This window comes from Anopheles stephensi, chromosome 3, assembly GCF_013141755.1.
Source record: "Anopheles stephensi strain Indian chromosome 3, UCI_ANSTEP_V1.0, whole genome shotgun sequence".
NCBI classification, from domain to species: Eukaryota; Metazoa; Arthropoda; class Insecta; order Diptera; family Culicidae; genus Anopheles; species Anopheles stephensi.
In genome coordinates this window covers 39,158,799-39,177,647 of record NC_050203.1, presented here as the reverse complement: position 1 = coordinate 39,177,647, position 18,849 = coordinate 39,158,799, and the positions used below count along the sequence as shown (strand labels likewise).

The 18,849-nt window shown below is 45.8% G+C and overlaps 1 long non-coding RNA gene across 6 annotated transcripts; it reads right to left on the bottom strand.

Annotated features, from left to right (window-relative positions):
* Nucleotides 1-332: 332 nt before the first annotated feature.
* On the bottom strand, nt 333-17,097 carry LOC118511911. Of its 6 annotated transcripts, none has more exons than XR_004906194.1 (6): nt 9,129-17,095; nt 5,162-8,704; nt 1,700-3,902; nt 1,031-1,628; nt 880-959; nt 333-783 (listed from the first exon to the last, which is right to left on the bottom strand). It is a non-coding gene; the product is annotated as an uncharacterized LOC118511911 (long non-coding RNA). The 6 variants fall into 6 exon arrangements; XR_004906193.1 differs by having other exon boundaries at nt 5,162-10,799; nt 11,224-17,094; XR_004906192.1 differs by having other exon boundaries at nt 5,162-11,847; nt 12,271-17,094.
* Nucleotides 17,098-18,849: the final 1,752 nt, after the last annotated feature.

Sequence of the window (18,849 nt, the reverse complement as noted above, 5' to 3'; positions counted from 1 at the left end):
AGAATGTGATATACAGTCCAACGATGTAATCCCTTTGGTCGTTCTCAATACAATAGCAACAGGTGTTCCGAGACGGCTAATGAAGCTCTGTGGAGATAGGAACTCCATAAACCCGTGCAGGGAGGTAGGGACAAAGGAAAGAATCGTTCGATTACAACAGGAGAGAACAAATTATAATAGCGAAAATGATCCATAATTTGTGTTGAATTGTTTGAATGAATGTTTGTAAAACTGATCAAAGAGACTGTTCCGTGTGATGGGTGATTGTAAGAAATACGGAGGTCACAACAAACACACTGCATAGAATAAAACCGTAAAACTCACAATAAAGCTTCAATTCCTTGCCCATCATTCTTCACAACATCTTTATTGAATTCGAAATAAATGGCCTGCGCGCCTTTTAGGAACATCAAATTATCTTAGTTCAACCTGCCATTATCTGTTTTTACTTGCATTTAGGATTGTCGCAATTAGAATGAATATACCTGCTTATCTTGTATCTCAAATTTGAAATTAAGTGTATTCTATAAAAAAAACATCATGTCGGAAAACCATAATTATGCTGCGCTACTCATCTATTCCCTTTCTTCCTCCTAGATCTCTTTTCAAACCGCCATTTTCTTCATTTGTCCGGTTATTTGAATCATCCGGTTAGCGAACACTTCTAAAACGTAGCTTACAACTCAAAAACATCATCGTCTGCCATTTCATGCACGGCAAGTCGTCGTCGTCGTTGGTGAGGTTGTGCGGGTAACAGTTTAAATTTTTTGTACTCGAGTTGACCTGTTGGGGGAAATGCGGGAAAAGAGGAACCAATGCGAGCATTAATTTAAAGCTTTGGTGACACACGTGTCGCGAGAAAAAGTTAAACGAAGTTACCTTTTAAGTTATTAACTCCAACGCTTGAAGGTGTGATTTTTTTTTAAACTGTTTTCCAACACTGAGTAGAACAGATGAATCTAGGAGTAGAAAATAAAACAATCATTAAATTTACATTTAAATAAAGGTGATGTGAACGAGGTACACCTACCGTGAACAAGGGTGCTGTGCAGCGTTCGAGTGAAGCTTCACTCCCGGTTCGTAAACTTTGCGGACTGCCATCTGGGGAACATACTTCTTCACATGCTCTTTGTGCTCACCACTTCCACAAGTCCTGCTTCTGCTTCCGAATAACTCTTTACAGAACTACTGGAGGCAGTGACAATGCCGAATTTTGATCAGGAGGTGCTTCAGTTCGAGTGTTCTATACAGTTTCGCGTGGTTCTTCTCTGGATACTCTTGGGGTAGGCTTGATTTTTATATCCAAGCACTGTATTTTGTGTTGTTTTACGATACAGAGCTTCCCAACCATTTTTAATCACGTGGACTCATTTGAACTCTTAACACCGGCGCGATCATGCAGCAGCACTGTCCACACAGGCTACGATGATACACCGTTTTGCAGTACGACGAAGCATTCACTGCAATAGGGCTTCATTCGATGGGTTTTGAAAAGCTTAAGTCACCAGTTAGGTAATTTTGCACCAATCCCGTTCACATTCTCATGCCGTTATAGACGTTCGTGCGGACTCGTATTTGGTGTTCCAGTTATAGAATCATAAATAGAATCAGCGTTCGCATAGGCTTTTCTGTAATTATCAAAAGTTCAAAAGTCAAAATTTCAAAACCGATTATAGGCGAAGGCCAAATCATTACTCACCTCATTCGCAATAGCGACTCGCGTTCACGAAGGGCAGGACATGCTGTTCTTGAGGCGTATATTTGATTGAGCTGGATGGAGGAGCTTCTTCCGTGGCGATCTGCACTGCTTCTTGCTATTCTAATCTATTGTCATTCATCACAATCCTAATTCTCCTCAGTTTAGGCAAAAACCGTTCTTCTAAAGACAGTTGTTTTGGCACAATGTTGTTACTTTTAACGGATTTGCTGATTATAGTGCATTTCAGTTGTAATGAAAGAGTAATTAAGACCGGTTAACCAGTTAACTAAACACCAGATGTTACCGACAAATAAAGAAAACTGCCGAGTTGAAAGGTATTACTAACGCAGATAAGCCGTTGCTTGATGAAACCTTTGGTATAGTTAGACGTTTTGGTGTTGATACAACACTATGTTTCCCATTTATGTGATTTTCGTCGTTTGTTGTTGGTTTTAGTTTTCGAAGGTAGAACAGATCAGTGCATAACATAATCCGACAATCTTTCTACAAAGCAACAACAGCAGGACAAGCTAGGTCGAACACTGTAAGGGAGCATATTGGACTAAACAATTTTGGGCGCAACATTTCAAACGTAATCATGCATAGCATAGGTAAGCTTCTCAAATTGTCCGGCAAATGCAAATGAAGAAGTGAAGTTTTCTCTATTGATGAACATTTAGTTTCACACCTGATATTTTCCTATTTGTTTCTTATTCCTGCCCTCGATTCTTATGTCATTTTTCCACTCCAACAAATTTTTGATTTTCTCCTTCTTCCTTCTTTTTTTTGATTTTTTTAAAATATTTTTATTTTAATCGCACTCAATGCGCACGATCTAGGCAGTTTCATAACACGAGCTTACAAAACCCGAGGTAAGAGCCAACAATACCAGTGCCCTGGTGAAGTATTGTAGCACGATGTACACCCTCCTCTCTGAACGCTTGGCCTTCCACAACCACCTTTGAAGCTTGCGTTCGGGCCAATAGCAATGGCTCCAAGATTCCTTTGCCGAATCCCGATGCACAGCACTCCGCTGGGCTCTTGGGTCGCCCATCCTCCAACGTTGAGATCCTACACTCCAGGCCCATAGCATGGGTCCCAAGAATCCAATGCTGATGCCCGGTGTAATAATTGTCTCCCGGATCTTGCGGTCAGATCATTAGCCTTTTATAAGGAGGTTCCCAATCTCCCAAAGGACTAATGATCGTCCGCGATCCCCCTTCTGTCGATCCTGGTGTAAGGATCTTGAACACCATCATTGCGGTCAATTCAAATGCTACTGGTAGGAAGGTTCCCAATCTCCCTGCAGATCAATGATTGTTCCACGACGCCGTCTTACATGCTCCTGGTACAAGGATTTTCTAGATTAATGTAGTCAGATCATTTGCCACCGGATTAGAGGTTCCCAATCTCCATCCAGTTTAACGATCATCTCACACTCCATTCTCTCTTTTCCCAGTCCAAAAGACCTCGGTTACATGCAACAACAATTATGCGTTCGTGCTTACCATACCAGCCCCCATCCAGTATTTCTGCACAGCACATAATTCCTCTAGCAGGACGCTTGGACGTCCACAACCTCCTTTGAAGCTTGCGTTCGGGCCAATAGCAATGACTCCAAGATTCCATAGCCTGATCCCGATGCACAGCACTTCGCTGGGCTCTTGGGTAGCCCATTCTCCAACGTTGAGATCGTACGCTCCAGGCCCATAGCATTGGTCCCAAGACGCCAACGCTGATGCCCGGTGTAATTATCTCCCTGATCTTGCAGTCAGATCATTAGCCTTTTATAAGGAGGTTCCCAATCTCCCAAAGGACTAATGATCGTTCCGCGATCCCCCTTCTGTCGATCCTGGTGTAAGGATCTTGAACACCATCATTGCGGTCAATTCAAATGCTACTGGTAGGAAGGTTCCCAATCTCCCTGCAGATCAATGATTGTTCCACGACGCCGTCTTACATGCTCCTGGTACAAGGATTTTCTAGATTAATGTAGTCAGATCATTTGCCACCGGATTAGAGGTTCCCAATCTCCATCCAGTTTAACGATCATCTCACACTCCATTCTCTCTTTTCCCAGTCCAAAAGACCTCGGTTACATGCAACAACAATTATGCGTTCGTGCTTACCATACCAGCCCCCATCCAGTATTTCTGCACAGCACATAATTCCTCTAGCAGGACGCTTGGACGTCCACAACCTCCTTTGAAGCTTGCGTTCGGGCCAATAGCAATGACTCCAAGATTCCATAGCCTGATCCCGATGCACAGCACTTCGCTGGGCTCTTGGGTAGCCCATTCTCCAACGTTGAGATCGTACGCTCCAGGCCCATAGCATTGGTCCCAAGACGCCAACGCTGATGCCCGGTGTAATTATCTCCCTGATCTTGCAGTCAGATCATTAGCCTTTTATAAGGAGGTTCCCAATCTCCCAAAGGACTAATGATCGTTCCGCGATCCCCCTTCTGTCGATCCTGGTGTAAGGATCTTGAACACCATCATTGCGGTCAAATCAAATGCTACTGGTAGGAAGGTTCCCAATCTCCCTGCAGATCAATGATTGTTCCACGATGCCGTCTTGCAAGATCCTGGTACAAGGATTTTCAAGATTAATGTAGTCAGATCATTTGCCACCGGATTAGAGGTTCCCAATCTCCATCCAGTTTAACGATCATCTCACACTCCATTCTCTCTTTTCCAAGTCCTAAAGACCTCGGTTACATGCAACAACAATTATGCGTTCGTGCTTACCATACCAGTCCCTCATCCAGTATTTCTGCACAGCACATAATTCCTCTAACAGAACGCTTGGCCGTCCACAACCACCTTTGAAGCTTGCGTTCAGGCCAATAGCAATGACTCCAAGATTCCATAGCCTGATCCCGATGCACAGCACTTCGCTGGGCTCTTGGGTAGCCCATTCTCCAACGTTGAGATCGTACGCTCCAGGCCCATAGCATTGGTCCCAAGACGCCAACGCTGATGCCCGGTGTAATTATCTCCCGGATCTTGCGGTCAGATCATGTGTCACTGTTTTCAGGACGTGGTGAGTCTCTCTCAAGATCGTTCCTTATGATCGATCCGCGATCCTTTCTCTCGTGATCCTGATGCAAGGATCTTGTAGATCAAGCTATTCAGAACATTTGTCACTCGTAAGAAGGTTCCCAATCTTCTCCCAGACAAATGATCGTTTCGCGATCCCTCCCCTCGTGATCCTAGTGCAAGGATCTGGTAGACCATTGCGGTCAGGTATGATACAGGTACATGAAGATGCGCGTCCCAACTTCCTCCTGATTCACGACCCTCCCACGGTCTGTTTGCGCTTGATAAATTGACTCCTGGCTAATCAACCCACCATCACGCATACAGAAAACTGCGTACCAGTCAATAGCACTAGTGCCCTACTCCAGTGCCTCACAAAAGCCACAGATTCGCTTCTTGACACTTGGACGTCCACAACCACCTTTGAAGCTTGCGTTCGGGCCAATAGCAATGGCTCCAAGATTCCTTTGCCGAATCCCGATGCACAGCACTCCGCTGGGCTCTTGGGTAGCCCATCCTCCAACGTTGAGATCCTACACTCCAGGCCCATAGCATGGGTCCCAAGAATCCAATGCTGATGCCCGGTGTAATAATTATCTCCCTGATCTTGCAGTCAGATCATTAGCCTTTTATAAGGAGGTTCCCAATCTCCCAACGGATTAATGATCGTTCCGCGATCCCCCTTCTGTCGATCCTGGTGTAAGGATCTTGAACACCATCATTGCGGTCAAATCAAATGCTACTGGTAGGAAGGTTCCCAATCTCCCTGCAGATCAATGATTGTTCCGCGATGCCGTCTTACATGCTCCTGGTACAAGGATTTTCTAGATTAATGTAGTCAGATCATTTGCCACCGGATTAGAGGTTCCCAATCTCCATCCAGTTTAACGATCATCTCACACTCCATTCTCTCTTTTCCCCGTCCAAAAGACCTCGGTTACATGCAACGACAATTATGCGTTCGTGCTTACCATACCAGCCCCCATCCAGTATTTCTGCCCAGCACATAATTCCTCTAGCAGGACGCTTGGACGTCCACAACCACCTTTGAAGCTTGCGTTCGGGCCAATAGCAATGACTCCAAGATTCCATAGCCTGATCCCGATGCACAGCACTCCGCTGGGCTCTTGGGTAGCCCATCCTCCAACGTTGAGATCCTACACTCCAGGCCCATAGCATGGGTCCCAAGAATCCAATGCTGATGCCCGGTGTAATAATTATCTCCTGGATCTTGCAGTCAGATCATTAGCCTTTTATAAGGAGGTTCCCAATCTCCCAAAGGACTAATGATCGTTCCGCGATCCCCCTTCTGTCGATCCTGGTGTAAGGATCTTGAACACCATCATTGCGGTCAAATCAAATGCTACTGGTAGGAAGGTTCCCAATCTCCCTGCAGATCAATGATTGTTCCGCGATGCCGTCTTGAATGATCCTGGTACAAGGATTTTCTAGATTAATGTAGTCAGATCATTTGCCACCGGATTAGAGGTTCCCAATCTCCATCCAGTTTAACGATCATCTCACACTCCATTCTCTCTTTTCCCCGTCCAAAAGACCTCGGTTACATGCAACGACAATTATGCGTTCGTGCTTACCATACCAGCCCCCATCCAGTATTTCTGCCCAGCACATAATTCCTCTAGCAGGACGCTTGGACGTCCACAACCACCTTTGAAGCTTGCGTTCGGGCCAATAGCAATGACTCCAAGATTCCATAGCCTGATCCCGATGCACAGCACTCCGCTGGGCTCTTGGGTAGCCCATCCTCCAACGTTGAGATCCTACACTCCAGGCCCATAGCATGGGTCCCAAGAATCCAATGCTGATGCCCGGTGTAATAATTATCTCCTGGATCTTGCAGTCAGATCATTAGCCTTTTATAAGGAGGTTCCCAATCTCCCAAAGGACTAATGATCGTTCCGCGATCCCCCTTCTGTCGATCCTGGTGTAAGGATCTTGAACACCATCATTGCGGTCAAATCAAATGCTACTGATAGGAAGGTTCCCAATCTCCCTGCAGATCAATGATTGTTCCGCGATGCCGTCTTGAATGATCCTGGTACAAGGATTTTCTAGATTAATGTAGTCAGATCATTTGCCACTGGATTAGAGGTTCCCAATCTCCATCCAGTTTAACGATCATCTCACACTCCATTCTCTCTTTTCCCCGTCCAAAAGACCTCGGTTACATGCAACGACAATTATGCGTTCGTGCTTACCATACCAGCCCCCATCCAGTATTTCTGCACAGCACATAATTCCTCTAGCAGGACGCTTGGACGTCCACAACCTCCTTTGAAGCTTGCGTTCGGGCCAATAGCAATGACTCCAAGATTCCATAGCCTGATCCCGATGCACAGCACTTCGCTGGGCTCTTGGGTAGCCCATTCTCCAACGTTGAGATCGTACGCTCCAGGCCCATAGCATTGGTCCCAAGACGCCAACGCTGATACCCATAGCGAAACTATCTTATGAACCGAAGAATCATAGAATCTTCCCTCGTCCATTCAACGTAACTCCTGTTTTTCTCCTTCTTCCTTCTTTTTTTTGATTTTTTATATTTTTATTTAAATCGCACTCAATGCGCACGATCCAGGCATTTTCATAACACGAGCTTACAAAACCCGAGGTAAGAGCCAACAATACCAGTGCCCTGGTGAAGTATTGTAGCACGATGTACACCCTCCTCTATGAACGCTTGGCCGTCCACAACCACCTTTGAAGCTTGCGTTCGGGCCAATAGCAATGGCCCCAAGATTCCTTTGCCGAATCCCGATGCACAGCACTCCGCTGGGCTCTTGGGTAGCCCATCCTCCAACGTTGAGATCCTACACTCCAGGCCCATAGCATGGGTCCCAACAATCCAATGCTGATGCCCGGTGTAATAATTATCTCCCTGATCTTGCAGTCAGATCATTAGCCTTTTATAAGGAGGTTCCCAATCTCCCAACGGATTAATGATCGTTCCGCGATCCCCCTTCTGTCGATCCTGGTGTAAGGATCTTGAACACCATCATTGCGGTCAAATCAAATGCTACTGGTAGGAAGGTTCCCAATCTCCCTGCAGATCAATGATTGTTCCGCGATGCCGTCTTACATGCTCCTGGTACAAGGATTTTCTAGATTAATGTAGTCAGATCATTTGCCACCGGATTAGAGGTTCCCAATCTCCATCCAGTTTAACGATCATCTCACACTCCATTCTCTCTTTTCCCCGTCCAAAAGACCTCGGTTACATGCAACGACAATTATGCGTTCGTGCTTACCATACCAGCCCCCATCCAGTATTTCTGCCCAGCACATAATTCCTCTAGCAGGACGCTTGGACGTCCACAACCACCTTTGAAGCTTGCGTTCGGGCCAATAGCAATGACTCCAAGATTCCATAGCCTGATCCCGATGCACAGCACTCCGCTGGGCTCTTGGGTAGCCCATCCTCCAACGTTGAGATCCTACACTCCAGGCCCATAGCATGGGTCCCAAGAATCCAATGCTGATGCCCGGTGTAATAATTATCTCCTGGATCTTGCAGTCAGATCATTAGCCTTTTATAAGGAGGTTCCCAATCTCCCAAAGGACTAATGATCGTTCCGCGATCCCCCTTCTGTCGATCCTGGTGTAAGGATCTTGAACACCATCATTGCGGTCAAATCAAATGCTACTGGTAGGAAGGTTCCCAATCTCCCTGCAGATCAATGATTGTTCCGCGATGCCGTCTTGAATGATCCTGGTACAAGGATTTTCTAGATTAATGTAGTCAGATCATTTGCCACTGGATTAGAGGTTCCCAATCTCCATCCAGTTTAACGATCATCTCACACTCCATTCTCTCTTTTCCCCGTCCAAAAGACCTCGGTTACATGCAACGACAATTATGCGTTCGTGCTTACCATACCAGCCCCCATCCAGTATTTCTGCACAGCACATAATTCCTCTAGCAGGACGCTTGGACGTCCACAACCTCCTTTGAAGCTTGCGTTCGGGCCAATAGCAATGGCTCCAAGATTCCATAGCCTGATCCCGCTGCACATCACTTCGCTGGGCTCTTGGGTAGCCCATTCTCCAACGTTGAGATCGTACGCTCCAGGCCCATAGCATTGGTCCCAAGACGCCAACGCTGATACCCATAGCGAAACTATCTTATGAACCGAAGAATCATAGAATCTTCCCTCGTCCATTCAACGTAACTCCTGTTTTTCTCCTTCTTCCTTCTTTTTTTTTGATTTTTTATATTTTTATTTAAATCGCACTCAATGCGCACGATCCAGGCATTTTCATAACACGAGCTTACAAAACCCGAGGTAAGAGCCAACAATACCAGTGCCCTGGTGAAGTATTGTAGCACGATGTACACCCTCCTCTATGAACGCTTGGCCGTCCACAACCACCTTTGAAGCTTGCGTTCGGGCCAATAGCAATGGCTCCAAGATTCCTTTGCCGAATCCCGATGCACAGCACTCCGCTGGGCTCTTGGGTAGCCCATCCTCCAACGTTGAGATCCTACACTCCAGGCCCATAGCATGGGTCCCAAGAATCCAATGCTGATGCCCGGTGTAATAATTATCTCCCTGATCTTGCAGTCAGATCATTAGCCTTTTATAAGGAGGTTCCCAATCTCCCAAAGGACTAATGATCGTTCCGCGATCCCCCTTCTGTCGATCCTGGTGTAAGGATCTTGAACACCATCATTGCGGTCAAATCAAATGCTACTGGTAGGAAGGTTCCCAATCTCCCTGCAGATCAATGATTGTTCCGCGATGCCGTCTTACATGCTCCTGGTACAAGGATTTTCTAGATTAATGTAGTCAGATCATTTGCCACCGGATTAGAGGTTCCCAATCTCCATCCAGTTTAACGATCATCTCACACTCCATTCTCTCTTTTCCCCGTCCAAAAGACCTCGGTTAAATGCAACAACAATTATGCGTTCCTGCTTACCATACCAGCCCCCATCCAGTATTTCTGCCCAGCACATAATTCCTCTAGCAGGACGCTTGGACGTCCACAACCTCCTTTGAAGCTTGCGTTCGGGCCAATAGCAATGGCTCCAAGATTCCATAGCCTGATCCCGCTGCACATCACTTCGCTGGGCTCTTGGGTAGCCCATTCTCCAACGTTGAGATCGTACGCTCCAGGCCCATAGCATTGGTCCCAAGACGCCAACGCTGATACCCATAGCGAAACTATCTTATGAACCGAAGAATCATAGAATCTTCCCTCGTCCATTCAACGTAACTCCTGTTTTTCTCCTTCTTCCTTCTTTTTTTTGATTTTTTATATTTTTATTTAAATCGCACTCAATGCGCACGATCCAGGCATTTTCATAACACGAGCTTACAAAACCCGAGGTAAGAGCCAACAATACCAGTGCCCTGGTGAAGTATTGTAGCACGATGTACACCCTCCTCTATGAACGCTTGGCCGTCCACAACCACCTTTGAAGCTTGCGTTCGGGCCAATAGCAATGGCTCCAAGATTCCTTTGCCGAATCCCGATGCACAGCACTCCGCTGGGCTCTTGGGTAGCCCATCCTCCAACGTTGAGATCCTACACTCCAGGCCCATAGCATGGGTCCCAAGAATCCAATGCTGATGCCCGGTGTAATAATTATCTCCCTGATCTTGCAGTCAGATCATTAGCCTTTTATAAGGAGGTTCCCAATCTCCCAAAGGACTAATGATCGTTCCGCGATCCCCCTTCTGTCGATCCTGGTGTAAGGATCTTGAACACCATCATTGCGGTCAAATCAAATGCTACTGGTAGGAAGGTTCCCAATCTCCCTGCAGATCAATGATTGTTCCGCGATGCCGTCTTCCATGCTCCTGGTACAAGGATTTTCTAGATTAATGTAGTCAGATCATTTGCCACTGGATTAGAGGTTCCCAATCTCCATCCAGTTTAACGATCATCTCACACTCCATTCTCTCTTTTCCCAGTCCAAAAGACCTCGGTTACATGCAACGACAATTATGCGTTCGTGCTTACCATACCAGCCCCCATCCAGTATTTCTGCACAGCACATAATTCCTCTAGCAGGACGCTTGGACGTCCACAACCTCCTTTGAAGCTTGCGTTCGGGCCAATAGCAATGGCTCCAAGATTCCATAGCCTGATCCCGCTGCACATCACTTCGCTGGGCTCTTGGGTAGCCCATTCTCCAACGTTGAGATCGTACGCTCCAGGCCCATAGCATTGGTCCCAAGACGCCAACGCTGATACCCATAGCGAAACTATCTTATGAACCGAAGAATCATAGAATCTTCCCTCGTCCATTCAACGTAACTCCTGTTTTTCTCCTTCTTCCTTCTTTTTTTTTGATTTTTTATATTTTTATTTAAATCGCACTCAATGCGCACGATCCAGGCATTTTCATAACACGAGCTTACAAAACCCGAGGTAAGAGCCAACAATACCAGTGCCCTGGTGAAGTATTGTAGCACGATGTACACCCTCCTCTATGAACGCTTGGCCGTCCACAACCACCTTTGAAGCTTGCGTTCGGGCCAATAGCAATGGCTCCAAGATTCCTTTGCCGAATCCCGATGCACAGCACTCCGCTGGGCTCTTGGGTAGCCCATCCTCCAACGTTGAGATCCTACACTCCAGGCCCATAGCATGGGTCCCAAGAATCCAATGCTGATGCCCGGTGTAATAATTATCTCCCTGATCTTGCAGTCAGATCATTAGCCTTTTATAAGGAGGTTCCCAATCTCCCAACGGATTAATGATCGTTCCGCGATCCCCCTTCTGTCGATCCTGGTGTAAGGATCTTGAACACCATCATTGCGGTCAAATCAAATGCTACTGGTAGGAAGGTTCCCAATCTCCCTGCAGATCAATGATTGTTCCGCGATGCCGTCTTACATGCTCCTGGTACAAGGATTTTCTAGATTAATGTAGTCAGATCATTTGCCACCGGATTAGAGGTTCCCAATCTCCATCCAGTTTAACGATCATCTCACACTCCATTCTCTCTTTTCCCAGTCCAAAAGACCTCGGTTAAATGCAACAACAATTATGCGTTCGTGCTTACCATACCAGCCCCCATCCAGTATTTCTGCACAGCACATAATTCCTCTAGCAGGACGCTTGGACGTCCACAACCTCCTTTGAAGCTTGCGTTCGGGCCAATAGCAATGGCTCCAAGATTCCTTTGCCGAATCCCGATGCATAGCACTTCGCTGGGCTCTTGGGTAGCCCATTCTCCAACGTTGAGATCGTACGCTCCAGGCCCATAGCATTGGTCCCAAGACGCCAACGCTGATACCCATAGCGAAACTATCTTATGAACCGAAGAATCATAGAATCTTCCCTCGTCCATTCAACGTAACTCCTGTTTTTCTCCTTCTTCCTTCTTTTTTTTGATTTTTTATATTTTTATTTAAATCGCACTCAATGCGCACGATCCAGGCATTTTCATAACACGAGCTTACAAAACCCGAGGTAAGAGCCAACAATACCAGTGCCCTGGTGAAGTATTGTAGCACGATGTACACCCTCCTCTATGAACGCTTGGCCGTCCACAACCACCTTTGAAGCTTGCGTTCGGGCCAATAGCAATGGCTCCAAGATTCCTTTGCCGAATCCCGATGCACAGCACTCCGCTGGGCTCTTGGGTAGCCCATCCTCCAACGTTGAGATCCTACACTCCAGGCCCATAGCATGGGTCCCAAGAATCCAATGCTGATGCCCGGTGTAATAATTATCTCCCTGATCTTGCAGTCAGATCATTAGCCTTTTATAAGGAGGTTCCCAATCTCCCAACAGATTAATGATCGTTCCGCGATCCCCCTTCTGTCGATCCTGGTGTAAGGATCTTGAACACCATCATTGCGGTCAAATCAAATGCTACTGGTAGGAAGGTTCCCAATCTCCCTGCAGATCAATGATTGTTCCACGATGCCGTCTTGCAAGATCCTGGTACAAGGATTTTCTAGATTAATGTAGTCAGATCATTTGCCACCGGATTAGAGGTTCCCAATCTCCATCCAGTTTAACGATCATCTCACACTCCATTCTCTCTTTTCCCCGTCCAAAAGACCTCGGTTACATGCAACGACAATTATGCGTTCGTGCTTACCATACCAGCCCCCATCCAGTATTTCTGCCCAGCACATAATTCCTCTAGCAGGACGCTTGGACGTCCACAACCACCTTTGAAGCTTGCGTTCGGGCCAATAGCAATGACTCCAAGATTCCATAGCCTGATCCCGATGCACAGCACTCCGCTGGGCTCTTGGGTAGCCCATCCTCCAACGTTGAGATCCTACACTCCAGGCCCATAGCATGGGTCCCAAGAATCCAATGCTGATGCCCGGTGTAATAATTATCTCCTGGATCTTGCAGTCAGATCATTAGCCTTTTATAAGGAGGTTCCCAATCTCCCAAAGGACTAATGATCGTTCCGCGATCCCCCTTCTGTCGATCCTGGTGTAAGGATCTTGAACACCATCATTGCGGTCAAATCAAATGCTACTGGTAGGAAGGTTCCCAATCTCCCTGCAGATCAATGATTGTTCCGCGATGCCGTCTTGAATGATCCTGGTACAAGGATTTTCTAGATTAATGTAGTCAGATCATTTGCCACCGGATTAGAGGTTCCCAATCTCCATCCAGTTTAACGATCATCTCACACTCCATTCTCTCTTTTCCCCGTCCAAAAGACCTCGGTTACATGCAACGACAATTATGCGTTCGTGCTTACCATACCAGCCCCCATCCAGTATTTCTGCCCAGCACATAATTCCTCTAGCAGGACGCTTGGACGTCCACAACCACCTTTGAAGCTTGCGTTCGGGCCAATAGCAATGACTCCAAGATTCCATATCCTGATCCCGATGCACAGCACTCCGCTGGGCTCTTGGGTAGCCCATCCTCCAACGTTGAGATCCTACACTCCAGGCCCATAGCATGGGTCCCAAGACGCCAACGCTGATACCCATAGCGAAACTATCTTATGAACCGAAGAATCATAGAATCTTCCCTCGTCCATTCAACGTAACTCCTGTTTTTCTCCTTCTTCCTTCTTTTTTTTGATTTTTTATATTTTTATTTAAATCGCACTCAATGCGCACGATCCAGGCATTTTCATAACACGAGCTTACAAAACCCGAGGTAAGAGCCAACAATACCAGTGCCCTGGTGAAGTATTGTAGCACGATGTACACCCTCCTCTATGAACGCTTGGCCGTCCACAACCACCTTTGAAGCTTGCGTTCGGGCCAATAGCAATGGCTCCAAGATTCCTTTGCCGAATCCCGATGCACAGCACTCCGCTGGGCTCTTGGGTAGCCCATCCTCCAACGTTGAGATCCTACAATCCAGGCCCATAGCATGGGTCCCAAGAATCCAATGCTGATGCCCGGTGTAATAATTATCTCCCGGATCTTGCAGTCAGATCATTAGCCTTTTATAAGGAGGTTCCCAATCTCCCAACGGATTAATGATCGTTCCGCGATCCCCCTTCTGTCGATCCTGGTGTAAGGATCTTGAACACCATCATTGCGGTCAAATCAAATGCTACTGGTAGGAAGGTTCCCAATCTCCCTGCAGATCAATGATTGTTCCGCGATGCCGTCTTACATGCTCCTGGTACAAGGATTTTCTAGATTAATGTAGTCAGATCATTTGCCACCGGATTAGAGGTTCCCAATCTCCATCCAGTTTAACGATCATCTCACACTCCATTCTCTCTTTTCCCAGTCCAAAAGACCTCGGTTACATGCAACAACAATTATGCGTTCGTGCTTACCATACCAGCCCCCATCCAGTATTTCTGCACAGCACATAATTCCTCTAGCAGGACGCTTGGCCGTCCACAACCACCTTTGAAGCTTGCGTTCGGGCCAATAGCAATGGCTCCAAGATTCCTTTGCCGAATCCCGATGCACAGCACTCCGCTGGGCTCTTGGGTAGCCCATCCTCCAACGTTGAGATCCTACACTCCAGGCCCATAGCATGGGTCCCAAGAATCCAATGCTGATGCCCGGTGTAATAATTATCTCCCTGATCTTGCAGTCAGATCATTAGCCTTTTATAAGGAGGTTCCCAATCTCCCAACGGATTAATGATCGTTCCGCGATCCCCCTTCTGTCGATCCTGGTGTAAGGATCTTGAACACCATCATTGCGGTCAAATCAAATGCTACTGGTAGGAAGGTTCCCAATCTCCCTGCAGATCAATGATTGTTCCGCGATGCCGTCTTGAATGATCCTGGTACAAGGATTTTCTAGATTAATGTAGTCAGATCATTTGCCACTGGATTAGAGGTTCCCAATCTCCATCCAGTTTAACGATCATCTCACACTCCATTCTCTCTTTTCCCCGTCCAAAAGACCTCGGTTACATGCAACGACAATTATGCGTTCGTGCTTACCATACCAGCCCCCATCCAGTATTTCTGCACAGCACATAATTCCTCTAGCAGGACGCTTGGACGTCCACAACCTCCTTTGAAGCTTGCGTTCGGGCCAATAGCAATGGCTCCAAGATTCCTTTGCCGAATCCCGATGCATAGCACTTCGCTGGGCTCTTGGGTAGCCCATTCTCCAACGTTGAGATCGTACGCTCCAGGCCCATAGCATTGGTCCCAAGAATCCAATGCTGATGCCCAGTGTAATAATTATCTCCCTGATCTTGCGGTCAGATCATTAGCCTTTTATAAGGAGGTTCCCAATCTCCCAACGGATTAATGACCGTTCCGCGATTCCCCTTCTGTCGATCCTGGTGTAAGGATCTTGAACACCATCATTGCGGTCAAATCAAATGCTACTGGTAGGAAGGTTCAAATCTCCCTGCAGATCAATGATTGTTCCACGATGCCGTCTTGCAAGATCCTGGTACAAGGATTTTCTAGATTAATGTAGTCAGATCATTTGCCACCGGATTAGAGGTTCCCAATCTCCATCCAGTTTAACGATCATCTCACACTCCATTCTCTCTTTTCCCCGTCCAAAAGACCTCGGTTACATGCAACAACAATTATGCGTTCGTGCTTACCATACCAGCCCCCATCCCGTATTTCTGCACAGCACATAATTCCTCTAGCAGGACGCTTGGACGTCCACAACCTCGTTTGAAGCTTGCGTTCGGGCCAATAGCAATGGCTCCAAGATTCCATAGCCTGATCCCGATGCACAGCACTTCGCTGGGCTCTTGGGTAACCCATTCTCCAACGTTGAGATCCTACACTCCAGGCCCATAGCATTGGTCCCAAGACGCCAATGCTGATGCCCGGTGTAATAATTATCTCCCGGATCTTGCAGTCAGATCATTAGCCTTTTATAAGGAGGTTCCCAATCTCCCAACGGATTAATGATCGTTCCGCGATCCCCCTTCTGTCGATCCTGGTGTAAGGATCTTGAACACCATCATTGCGGTCAAATCAAATGCTACTGGTAGGAAGGTTCCCAATCTCCCTGCAGATCAATGATTGTTCCACGATGCCGTCTTGCAAGATCCTGGTACAAGGATTTTCTAGATTAATGTAGTCAGATCATTTGCCACCGGATTAGAGGTTCCCAATCTCCATCCAGTTTAACGATCATCTCACACTCCATTCTCTCTTTTCCCCGTCCAAAAGACCTCGGTTACATGCAACAACAATTATGCGTTCGTGCTTACCATACCAGCCCCCATCCCGTATTTCTGCACAGCACATAATTCCTCTAGCAGGACGCTTGGACGTCCACAACCTCCTTTGAAGCTTGCGTTCGGGCCAATAGCAATGGCTCCAAGATTCCATTGCCGAATCCCGATGCACAGCACTCCGCTGGGCTCTTGGGTAGCCCATTCTCCAACGTTGAGATCTTACACTCCAGGCCCATAGCATTGGTCCCAAGACGCCAAAGCTGATGCTTGGTGTAATTATCTCTAGGACCGAACGCGCAAGACCTTTTGTTATTGTTTGCAGGAAGTTGCAAGTCTTCCTTCAGTTTGTAAACTTATATAAACCGTAAGATTTGGTAGGTGAACGCCAACTGTCAAACGTTAAACGTCAGCGCTCAATAGATGTACAAACCTGGATGTTTAATAAAAACTGACAGATTATCGTCATTATAAGATTGGCGGACAAACAGAAAACACGTTGCTTGATTTAATTTGTGCTTTGTGAATTGTTTAAAAGTTCAAATAATGTCCATAGGTCCTGCCACTGTCTTTTGTTCAGTATTGCAAGACAGCAGCACCGTCCCTTTGGTTAGGTCTTGACAGAGTGCGCAAGGCTCTCCAAGACCGACATCCGGCAGCGCCACGAGGAGGCAGGGATCGGATTTTGCCAGTAGACCTTTATTTCGAAACTAAAAAAAATGTTCTACTTTGGCCTACTGCGAGGCGGGAATACGAATGCCGACTCGTGCCATTGATTGAATAACAGATCACGGAATTGGAAGATAACTTTTTAAAGGATATATGTGAGCGAAGTGATACAACCAATTGCTTTTGAACAATGTTAATCCTTAAAGCAATATGACCTTATATTTTGTCAAATTTATCGAACATGCATTTTCAAAAAGCATATCATTCGAACATGTACAGTACAGGACAATAGAATAAGATCACATTTATAGCCGATTTTCAAATGACTACTTTCGATATTTCCATAAGGAAAAATTCAAACAAAACTTTGCCGCAAGCTTCCTCAATTTCTTAATTTTTTATATCCATTTTAGTTTTTTTTTTTTTTCAAAAATTCACACATAATAAAGTAAAAAAAACTTAAATAAAAAATCGTGACAAAAAAATATAACTTTGTCCTTCTGGGCGGATGTCTAACTGTTTAAAAAACTTGGTTCCATTTTTAAGTTTGGTGAATACGCTTATTTTTTGTATAATATGTTTTGTTCATACTTTCATGAGAGTAACAAAAATATACTTAAAATCGATGTCTCGTTTGATTCAAAAGATAGAAACGCTTTACCAACATCTTAAATTAAATTTTACAAAAAAAAACTAAGTAGATCCGTTAACAATTGACATCATAACCTCATTTTTGCGATTAAAAAAAAAACAACTTCTTCCTGGGCACTACAAACTCGAGAGGTTTCGGGCTGCCATTTCTGGCCTTCTGTGACTTAATTTTACCCGTAGCAAAGTAGTCAGCTCTACGAACGGGGAGGCGGTCTGGATGGGATTTGAACCCCGATCCTACCTTGTGAAGACCAGCGCCGTTATCGCCTCGGCCACCGGACCGCCTCAAAAAAACAATAAGTCTTCTTATTCCATTGTCTGTCACTGTATGTGTACAAAAATGTCAAAAATGTCCTTGCTACAGTCGTAATCATTATGAAATACAGAATTGATATGGATCAGATGAACCAAGTGTAAACATATGCGAATAAGCATACTGTATGATTAGGTCAGCAAACGTCAACTGTCAAACGTTAAACGTCAGCGCTCAATACATGTACAAACCTGGATGTATAATAAAACTGACAGATTATCGTGACTACAAGATTGGCGGACAAACAGACAACACGTTATTTTGATTATCTTTGTGCTTTGTGGATTTATTACAGTAGATCCGTTAACAATTGACATCATAACCTCATTTTTGCGATTAAAAAAAACAACTTCTTCCTTGGCACTACAACCTCGAGAGGTTTCGGGCTGCCATTTCTGGCTTTCTGTGACTTAATTTTACCCGTAGCAAATTAGTCAGCTCTACGAACGGGGAGGCGGTCTGGATGGGATTTGAACCCCGATCCTGCCTTGTGAAGACCAGCGCCGTTATCGCCTCTGCCACCGGACCGCCCCAAAAAAACAACAAGTCTTTTTATTCCATTGTCTGTCACTGACACCTATCGCCAAGCCAGTCGATAAAAATAAACCACTGGTTTGGTTATATCGACCAATAAATTTATCTACTCGAATTGGCATCGCGAACGCCTACCGCTCACGAGTCGATAAAAAGATAACGATCGATATAAATACTGATCGAGTAGTTACGCTATCTGTCAAATTGGCTGTAAAATCTCTGGTTTGTTTACAAATAGCAACACAAGATTGTTATTGCTAGTGGGAAAAGTTTGGTTAAAAATGTTTAATGCATTATTTTTAACGGATGATGGTGATGATGATCATACAAATCTTGCAGCATAACGAAGGCATTTG